At 33.0% G+C, this 10,366-nt stretch overlaps 1 pseudogene; it reads left to right on the top strand.

The window, feature by feature from the left end:
* Nucleotides 1-8,281: 8,281 nt before the first annotated feature.
* On the top strand, nucleotides 8,282-8,828 carry LOC121228926 (ankyrin repeat-containing protein BDA1-like; annotated as a pseudogene).
* The last annotated feature ends 1,538 nt before the right edge of the window (nucleotides 8,829-10,366 follow it).

Here is a 10,366-nt window from a genome sequence, read left to right on the forward strand (position 1 = left end):
ACTAAATACAAAGATGTATGAAGTTAGTATAAAAATATATTGAAGATTGATTAAGTAATTTAAATGAGAAAATTGTTAATTAAAGTTCAAGGACTAAATTATAAAAATTCAATTATTATTAAATTTTAATTTAACAAATGTTTGAGAACCTAATTAGCAATTATCCAAAAGACTAAAATAGTTACTTAACCATTAAATTGAAATGAGATAGTGGAGTTTAATGGACATCCACTTGTGATTAATGAGGTTAATTAATAAGTAAATATGATTAATAAATAATAAACTAAGTTGATTAAAGTTAACGTCACATTAGTAGAAAAAAATGAAAGAATCATCTTTCTTCCGAGCATTGCCGTCCATGGTTGAAGAAAGGAGAATGTTTTTCTCTTTTTCAAATTGATCCAAATTGTCAAGGTAATTAAGCTAGATCATTAATATTTTTATGGAATTTGAATCATGAGAACTTAATCTAACTAGCTCATGTGTTAATTTGTTCAACTAGATGATATTTAGCAAGGACTAAGTTAGAAATTAAGTGAAGCTTGAAATTAGGGACTAAATAAAATAAGTTGAAAACTATCACGAAATTATGTTATAGATTGGAAATATAAGGTCCCTAGTTAAAGAATGTGAAATCAAATTTTAATTCAATGTTATATATGGAAAAATATGTGTATTTGGGTATAAGGACTAAAATGAATAAAATGTAAAATATGTTAATTATGTATTTGAATGAGATTTAAATGTGTAATAATATTGTTTTTATGATTGAATCATCGAGCGTAGCTAAAGACGATGTTGGATCATCTCGAGTGAAAGGAAAAGCGAAAGTCGTAGACGAGTGACGAAAATTTGATTTGTACTTTTATGATTTGGGTTCAATATAAATATATATATTTGTTGTTATAAATACATGATTGTTGCATATTAACTATTGAGGTAAGATCATTACTTATCTCATGAATTGATTTTTGTTTGACGATATTAAATGCAAATAATTGAATTGATTTGAGAATAGTAAAAACGAGCATGATATGAACTTGCTATATGATTCGTGATATGAAATGATAATGGAAATGGTATGGAACTATGATATGTGGACATATAAATGATGTATAATTGGAACATTAGGTACCATATTAATTGTTTGGGTAGAGTCGGATATAGCTGGTATGCCGTAGGATTAGATTGTGTACGGGTGTATGCTTTGGTTAAATTTCGATAATGCACTAAGTGCCAGAATGACAAGATAGTGCTAAGTGCATATTACTTCGGTTATATTTTGATGATGCACTAAGTGTTAGAATGATATGATAGTGTTGAACGCATATTACTTCGGTTATATTCTGATGATGCACTAAGTGATAGAATAATATGATAGCGTTGACTGCATATTACTTTGGACTTTCCGTTGAAGCATTAAGGTGCCAAATTGGTATTTCATGTTTACATATATAGATAAAATGTAACTTGTTATTGTAAGTATCGTAGTATATGTGCATGTGGATTGTAAAATTGGATTGTGCATTATTTTTGTATATAAGACATGAATAGGTGAATTGAAATGGTTGATAATTGATCATGTATTGATTGTATCTTTAACATGTAAATGTTGTCGCATCTCAAAAACATGATTAGAAGAACTTGGGTTAGTGAAATCAAGAATGGTCATGCCCTATTTTGAATTAAGGTTGTGAAAATTATGAAAAATAATTTAATTCGGTTCAGTGGTTGAGTGTTAGGGTGGTGTGTGTAAGGTTCTAGGTTTGAGACATTCCCTTGAAATTTTGTTAATTTTTTGCTAATCCCTATCTCTAGTCTTTTGACTTAAATCTTATTTCTATTCAAATTATGACAGAATAAGCTTGCTGTTTAACACCCCAAAATTTGAAAGTTTGACTATTAAATTTTGTCGTAATTAAGTCTTTGCATCTGTGGCTATTAATTTTATTTGTGTGTTTGAGATCTGGGGTTCGAGTCTCGTCTTTAGGAAGTTTTGTTATTTTAGTCTAGATTAATCTTCATTCTTGAATGATTGACTTAAGTTTAATTCCTTTTAATCTATGTCAAGAATGAGCCTGTTGGTTCATAGGTTAAGCATCTATTTACTCCCTGATCCTATGTTTGAATCTCTGCGCAGTCTATAGAGAAATATTCTTTTGTGTGTTATCTATTAAACGCTTTAAAACTTTTTGTTAGTTAATTTTTTTATTAACGTTCCTCCTTCTTTCCCCCTTTTCTTTTCTTTTTGATTTTTTCCCTTTCTTTCATTTTCTCTTCTTTCTTTTTGTTTGATTACCTTGGTAACTTTGTTAGTGGATTAAATCAAGGTTGTTGTGTTGTTCATTGTTTCGATTAAAGGGTTTTGTGTAAGTTCTTGTTATTTTGTTATGTTTTCGTTTGTTTTCATTGTTGCATCGTGAGTTTAAATGTTATTGTAGGGGTTTCTAGATTTCTTGTTAATAGTTCATTTTATTTCCGTTTAGGCGAAGATCTTGTGAAGAGTGTTCCTTTGACAATTTAATTTCGGTTTGGGGGTCGAACGATTGTTGGTAAGTGAATGTAGGTTTTTTATGTTGAAGTTTCGACAGAGGTTAATTCAACTACAAATTAGTGTTTCGGTTTAATTAATTTGTTAATTGAGTTATTAAATGGTTGTTTTAGGCTTCGTGAGTCTTGTACGTTGTTCCTAGTTTGAAACTACTTCAAGTGCGTATCGAAAGCTGATTTTCTATGAATTTTGGATGCCGAAAAAACATGATTGTCAATGCTACACGAGCATGTGCCAGGCCGTGTAACTCATTGTTCATGAATTAGAGACACACGGGCTAAGGACACGGGTGTGTGTCCAGACCATGTGTGGGAATATTTTGTGCAGAGTTCACACGGGGCGAAGGACATGAGTGTATGTCTAGGCCATGTAACACACTGTTTGTGCATTAGGAGTACACGGGTAAGTCTTGGGCCGTGTGAGACATACGGGCAAACACATGGGCGTGTGGAACCACACGGGACAGATATCCAGACCGTGTGAAACCACACGGGCATGTGGACTAATATATGAAATTTTTCCCTCGGGCCACGAGTGTCGTTTGACACGAATGCAGGCCTTCTATGGGGTCCGTATGAACTGAATTAAATTGTATAAACTACTATTCTATGATCTGAGACTGAGTACTGAAAATTTGTATGTGTATTGCATGTGAAAATCATTAATGGTATTGATTTATTCTGTACAAGTATGAACTATATCTGAATGGTTGTATAGACCATATTAAATATTATTTGAAATCTACATTTGCATTGGGTGGGGAATTGAGCAAAGAAGGGAGTATTATGTTCTGAAATAGTGGCTAAATCACTGGTATCTATATTCTGATGTAGTAGCCAGTCTGCAATTATCGGAACATGTCATACCAACACTATGTGGTGTGTAGGGTTGGATGGGTATTAAATATCCTATTTGGTGTGTTGGGTTGGTCGAAGATGGTGCGTAGCAGGTGGGGAATAGGAAAAATGACATCTAATTTGGTCTGCTCTATATCTGAGAATAATCTGGCTTATTGTCTATTTGAACTATTCCAATATATTAAGCTGAATGATTTACCTTTTGGATCTATTTTTGTTCTGAACTCAAATTTGGGACCTTACAAATTCTAATCTAAATTTATTTGAACATATAGTTATTTCATTATAGTATCATTAATGCAATTCTTTTGTTGGCTGAATTACAGGTAATCCATAAACTTGATCGAGTTCGCGGATCGGGAGCTCGGTCATACTACTTAGTGGTTTTATTATTTGTATTGCTATCATTGGCTTATTTTTAGTAGTTTCAAGATATATGATGTTTAAGATTCTAAATTGCGTACTATGTGTTGTGCTTGTTAAATTCTGGTTGGTTTGGAAAGATTTCTAAACTAAGATTTGAAAGTTATGTTTTGAGTGATTTTTGATGTAGCTCTCTAGACTTGGCTTTGTTGCCTAGGCCAGGTATGAGGTGTTACATGCTGATTCAGTGGTTAGGTGTCAGGATACCCCTAGGTCTTGTGTTCGAATCTCGTTGTACACAAATTTGAAATACTTTTCTATTTGCTATTTGTTGAAGGGTGAATTGGATTTGAACTCTAGTAAATCTGGTGGGTTGGGATTTGGTTGAATTAAGTTATTTTGAATATTTTTTTATTTTTTAAATTTATCCAAAATCCCTAATTTCCATCACCCACTAAATGTCCAACTCTCCAATGCTTTTCACGTTATTTTTCTTTCTTTGGTTTTCTTTCTACAATTTTCTTTTGCTAAATTTTCTTCTTCACTTTTTCGTAGGTTTTCTAATTCTTATTTTGTTCACCTAAAGCTTTATTTCTATTTCATTGTAATCCTGCCCATAGTTCTATTTCTTTTTGGCTCTTTGTTGTGAAATTGTGACGAGTTCGGTAAGTGTGTAAGTGTTGGAGTTGGGTTAAGTTAGCATAATTTTTTGCTAAAATTTTTTTGAATTTAATCTTGGTATTGTTATTATTGTGTTATTAGGAGATAATCGTTTGGTGTTTAACGGTTTCTCGACAAGTTAAGAACGACTTTGGTGGCTATTAGCTTCATGGTAAGTGGTTTGAAAAATCAGATTTGGGGATTTTGTGTTAAGTCTTAACTATCGAATGATATGGTTCCGATCTTTTTGATAGTTAATTGTTGCGATTGAATGATTGTTTGTAGCTTCGTGAGTTCCTAGTTGCTGTCAATCAAATTAGCAATCAAGTGTGTGTTTCTAACCCGAAACCACTGCGTATATTTGAAATATTTGGAAAAATAGCTAGAAAATTGAAACCATTTTGCGTCACATGACTGTGTGGCAGGCCATGTGGTAGACTGTGTGCACCATATGGTCGTGTGGCTAGCCATGTGTTAGGTCGTGTGGGGGGTACATGAGTGTGTGTGATTACACGGGCAAATCAGGTAGGTCGTGTGGGCTACACGGGCAGGATAAGTAGGCCTTGTTAGCCACACGAGTTGGTCATCTGGGCCATGTGAAACCACTTGGGTGTGTGGCCCATTTTCCTGAAATTTTCATTTATGGTTCAATTTAATCTGAAATTTGTAATTAGACCCTCCGTGGGGTCTAGTTTGCTTAAAAAAGACCCAAAGTGAGGTATATGTGTTGATACGTTCGGTAACTGAGTTACATGTATATTCTACGTGTTGATAAGTTTTGAAAGCATGACTATATTTGTAAAGCATGTGTGGCATCCATGTTCTGTTATATGTTCTGATATGATATCTGATTCAATTATGTGATATGTACATATGTTATTTTGATTTTTGCATAAGCATTGGGGTGGGTTTTGATGATGGAGGAAGTGTTTCAGGCAATATTACTTCAATTTAAGTGGTTAAACCATATTATATGTTTGGCAGCTTAGCTCATATTTAATAGTGGGATACCACCACTTTTCGGTGTGATTAGATGGATGGAGTCATGTAGTCCTAATTGGTGTGATTGATTGGTTGGAAATGGTGTGTAGTGGATGGGCTATGATAACCTACAATATGTTATATGATAAGAAATTTCGATCTGATACAAACTCTATATGTTTTTATGTTACGTGGGTTAAATCACACACTAGGCGTAAAGCTCATGTGTTTGTATGTTTCATTTTCGGTGATCCTCAGGCTTAGGATTAGACGACGACTTTGGAGCTTGGATTATCACATTTTTGGGTTGCACATTGAGTTTTTGTACGTTTTAGACTTTTTTTAGACTTTTCGGACTTTTGGATACTTTAATTTTGTTTGGGGACTCTTAAATTTATTTTGGTAATTGTTTTTCGAAAAAATTAATTTAACCTGTATTTAAGATAAGACGACATGACTAACTAATGGTTAAAGTTTTATGAGATTAAGTCACTACAACGTTGCTTTTTCTGCTACAAAGTTTTTGACTAAGACGTTACAACATTTTTCTCGCAAATGGACTAATAAGTCGGATATGTTTAGTAAAGCTAATTAAATGTGGTTTTCACTAAAGTACTCACGGGTTTCGAAATTGATATATTTGTTTTTCAGTGAGTTATTTAAGTTGGTTTTTCTTAAGTTGAAAGTATATTTTTTCCAAAATTAAGCACTAGTGGTTTCACGTATGATGTAACCTCCACAATTCGACTATAACGTTGAGGTTGGGTTTAGGGCGTTACAAATGCTTTTGTATTATTGACTTGAATCATGAAAGTGCCACTGAGCATTATCACTCAACGTACGACTTGTTTATTCAATTCGCAGGTTCTCGTAGATTTTGAAGTTTCGAAAAGTGAAGCAACATACATATTGTAGCTCTCAACTTAACAATGTTTGTATAGTTCTTTATGTTTTTTTATATATGGCATGTATCAAAGGTTTTAGCCGGATTTGTATCGTGTATTGTCATTTGGATAATTTGAAAAGTAAATGTTGAATTGAGTACAAGTGAATGGTATTGCATATGGTGTATTTATAGTTGTTAAGGTCTAAATGAAATTTGATATGCAATTGAACAATTATGTTAAGTTATTGTGAACTTGTAACTAATGGATATTGTGTAAACAAAATATGATGTCATGACGACAGATCTTCAAAGTCGTGACGTGAATTAACAGAGAGTGGAGTCGTGACCATGGGCCTCTAATGTCATGATGACACTCACTATTTATCAAAGTCACGACGTGATTCATTCGATGCCACAACGCTATCCCAATAATTTTGGAAACTTTACATATTAGTTCCTTGATAGCCTCGGTTCATCATAAAAGGTTTCGTAAGCCCGTTTAAAACTTGAATTTGATTAAATGCCATATTGCAAATATTTATTAGTACTAATAAATAGTATAAATTGTTTATTTGGTATAAAAGAACGTTTAATTGCTCTGGAGATGAAGTGGCATATTGTAGCTCGAACCTAGTGATGGGGTCGAATATAAGGTGTTACAACAGGAGTGGTAATATGAAATAAAATAAAATTCCATAAATTAAACATAACTTGAAAATCTAATTTGATGGGAAGGCAAAAAATGCACAACTCTCGTAGCCCACAAGGCAATGGCATCAATTGCAATGCATTGCGTTTCTTTAACTTGAATTTGTAAAGCCTAGGTGCCATTGGAAGAAAACCTCTAAGATTTCCACAATGCGGAATCACAAGTTTGTTTAAAGAAGGGAGGTGTGTAGGAAAAGATTTGGTTAGCTTTGGACAATTTTTGATGCGTAGCACTTGCGGACAAGAGAAAGCTTCATCATTTGAACAAAACCATTCTTCCCACAAATCCATATACATAAAGTTTAGAATCGCAAGAGATTTTAATGGTTTAGTTGAAGCATGTCTGTTCTCGTAGAACTCATCACCAAATTTTGCTATTCTCCTCAATCTAAAAAAGGAGAGATATTTTAAAGATGATGATTGCCCAAACGATGTCAAAGAAAATAAACAATTACAATCATGTAACCCCAAAGATACTAAATTTGAGAAGGAAGAATGCTCCACCTATTCGGGAAATCTCGTGCCTTTATAACTTAAGATGCTCAAGATTTGTATGAGGCTCTTATTGTTTTACTTCCCTATCATGTTTTGAATATCCATCTATATCATCATTTTGATCCCATACCAATTCCAACTCCTTAAGATTCATCTTATCTTTAAAATTGGCTTCTTCTTCTTCTTCTTCTTTTCATCCATTGCACATGCAAATCTTTTAGTCTTGAAACTAAAAGAAGTAAAAAATTGCCTGTATAAAAATAATTGACGACTTAGAAGTAAAGAAACACAAGATGGTTAAATTAAAAAAAACTAAAAAGAAGAAACATGTTGGTTTATTTATTAAAAATTTTCATTTGTTAAGTAATTTAATTAAAATTAAATTAAATTAGATAATATATTAAATACGGATGGATGTATAATAATATTTTTACATTTTTAAAAGTTGATGATACGAGATTATTTTATTGAGCTAATAACTAAAGATTTTAGGATTATCCAAATATAATTTGTTTCATATTATTAATTACTTTCAAAAATATAAATTTATTTTTTTAATAAAGAGTAAATATACATTTTGATACCTTAATTTAATTTTAAGGTTCAAATGGGTACTTAAAAGTTGAGTTTGGAACTTGGAACTTTTCTAAAAACCTTAAATGGCTTAAAGTAGCCATGTGTAGGAAAATTTACCATCGGTAGCGAGGTAACTTGCCGTTATTATTTAGCACCTCTCTTCATTTTCAATACCACTCCTTTAGCAGCTTAAAACTAGAATTCATGGCCATCAGCATCGATCCAAGGTTGAGTGAAGCAGCTCGATTAGGAAATATTGATGATGCCTTTTACGCTCTAATTCATGAAGATCCGTACACGTTAGACCACATTGATCAGATCCCTTTCGTTCATACTCCACTCCATATAGCTAAACATGAAGGCCAAATTCATTTCGCAATGGAGATGATGAACTTGAAGCCTTCATTTGCCAGGAAGTTAAACCGAGATGGGTTTAGCCCCATGCATTTGGCACTGAGAAACGGGCAGATCAAGCTAGTTCTGCGACTGTGGAAGGCCGATAAAGATCCGGTTCGTGTCAAAGGAAGGGAAGGGATGACTCCTGCACTGCGTAGTTACAATGGGAAACTCTAATATGTTAATCGAGTTCCTTGAAGCTTGCCCTGAATGCATTGAAGATGTGACAGCTCTTAATGAGACGGCCTTACATCTTGCTTTGAGAAATGATCAGATCGAAGCTTTTAATCTCCTTATTGGGTGGCTTCAAAAGAACCGTCGTAAAGGAGCCTTTGCCTTGGAAAAAAACTTGTGAATTGGAAAGACAATGATGACAACACTATGTTGCATATTGCTGCTATTAAGGGATTACATAAGGTATATATATATCAATTCTATTTGTTCCTAGCTGAAATCAATTGAAAATATTACTTTGATAATCATTAATGGTGGTTTCTAATGATCTCCCAGGAATTACAGCTAGTTTTAGATTCCTTTGTCTCATTCAATATCGATGTAAAAGCTAAGAACTCGCAGGGTTTGACAGCTCTAGAAATCATACAAAATGTTCAAAGACAAGTGGTGAACAGCGCCGAAGATGACACCACCACCACCAAGATTAAACGCTTAAAGAAAAAAGTACGGTATCATGAAAAACCGTCTATGTGGGTAGCTCGTGCAAGGAACAACCTGTCGGCGGAGATGCTCAACGCAACTCTGGTGGTTGCGGGGTTGGTTATAACAGGAATCCACCAATCATCAATAAGCCCGCCGGGCGGTGTTTGGCAAGCTGATAATACTAACAGTTCTGCTAGTGATCCATAATGCCCCACCTCAAATAACGTTACTCTTCACTTCTTAGAAGAGAAGGGCAGCGATAAATTCATCGCCAAGCATCTGACGGGAGAAGAATCGAGGAAAGCTGGTACCACAATCTTGAATACCTCGGCGTATCTTGTGTTTTGGGGTCTGAATACTTCAGCATTTCTGTTTTCAATTTATTTCACCATATTCATGCTTTCGGATGTTTCTCCTGTACTTCTCACCCCACTTGATTATCTGGGCATCTCCTACTTTTTGTCCATGACAATATTAGCCCCGTCGACTTTTTGGTCAGAAGTCAACAGATATACCACGTTTAGCTTAATCTTTCTGCCGGGTTTTGTAATGTTGAGAGTCGTCTTACCGGTTTGGAAGTCGTCAAATTACAAAGAATTGATCAACTTACGTGAAGCTCTCCGCGGTCGAAGCAATGTTGGAATCGCTTGTCATGATTGGATATCATATAAGTTGGGTAGATATTGTGTTTATACTTTTAGCGTACGGTTTATTTATTTTATGTTTCTCATCTTTTTAATTTCCATATTTATAATCTTTCTCTCTTATAAAAATTCTAACCTTGCATATATAATTAAAATAAAATTTAGAAAATAAGAAATAATTTTAATTTTTTTTTAAATTTCGTTTTTAATAAATTTTCAAAGTAAATTGTTTTCATACACGTTTTGTAATATCATTTCTTTATTATTATTTTTTTAATTTTAAATTTTAATAATTACAATTCTAATATGTTTTTTTAACTAATAAACTATATATTTATTATTATTATTATTATTATTATTATTATTATTAACTGGTTTGCAATGGAAGCAGAATCAACTTAAAAATTTTCAAAATCGAAATCGAAATTGAAAGTGAAAAAGATTTTGTTTTATGTAAATTAAAAAATCAGTTTGCAATATTTTTTAATTACCAAATTTACAAAATAGTTTACAATATTTTCAAACATTATAAATTTTATTATACTTTAAGGTTTTAATACGTAATATTTCCATTGCAAATCTATGTTTTTTT

The sequence above is a fragment of the Gossypium hirsutum genome, chromosome A05, assembly GCF_007990345.1.
Source record: "Gossypium hirsutum isolate 1008001.06 chromosome A05, Gossypium_hirsutum_v2.1, whole genome shotgun sequence".
NCBI lineage: Eukaryota > Viridiplantae > Streptophyta > Magnoliopsida > Malvales > Malvaceae > Gossypium > Gossypium hirsutum.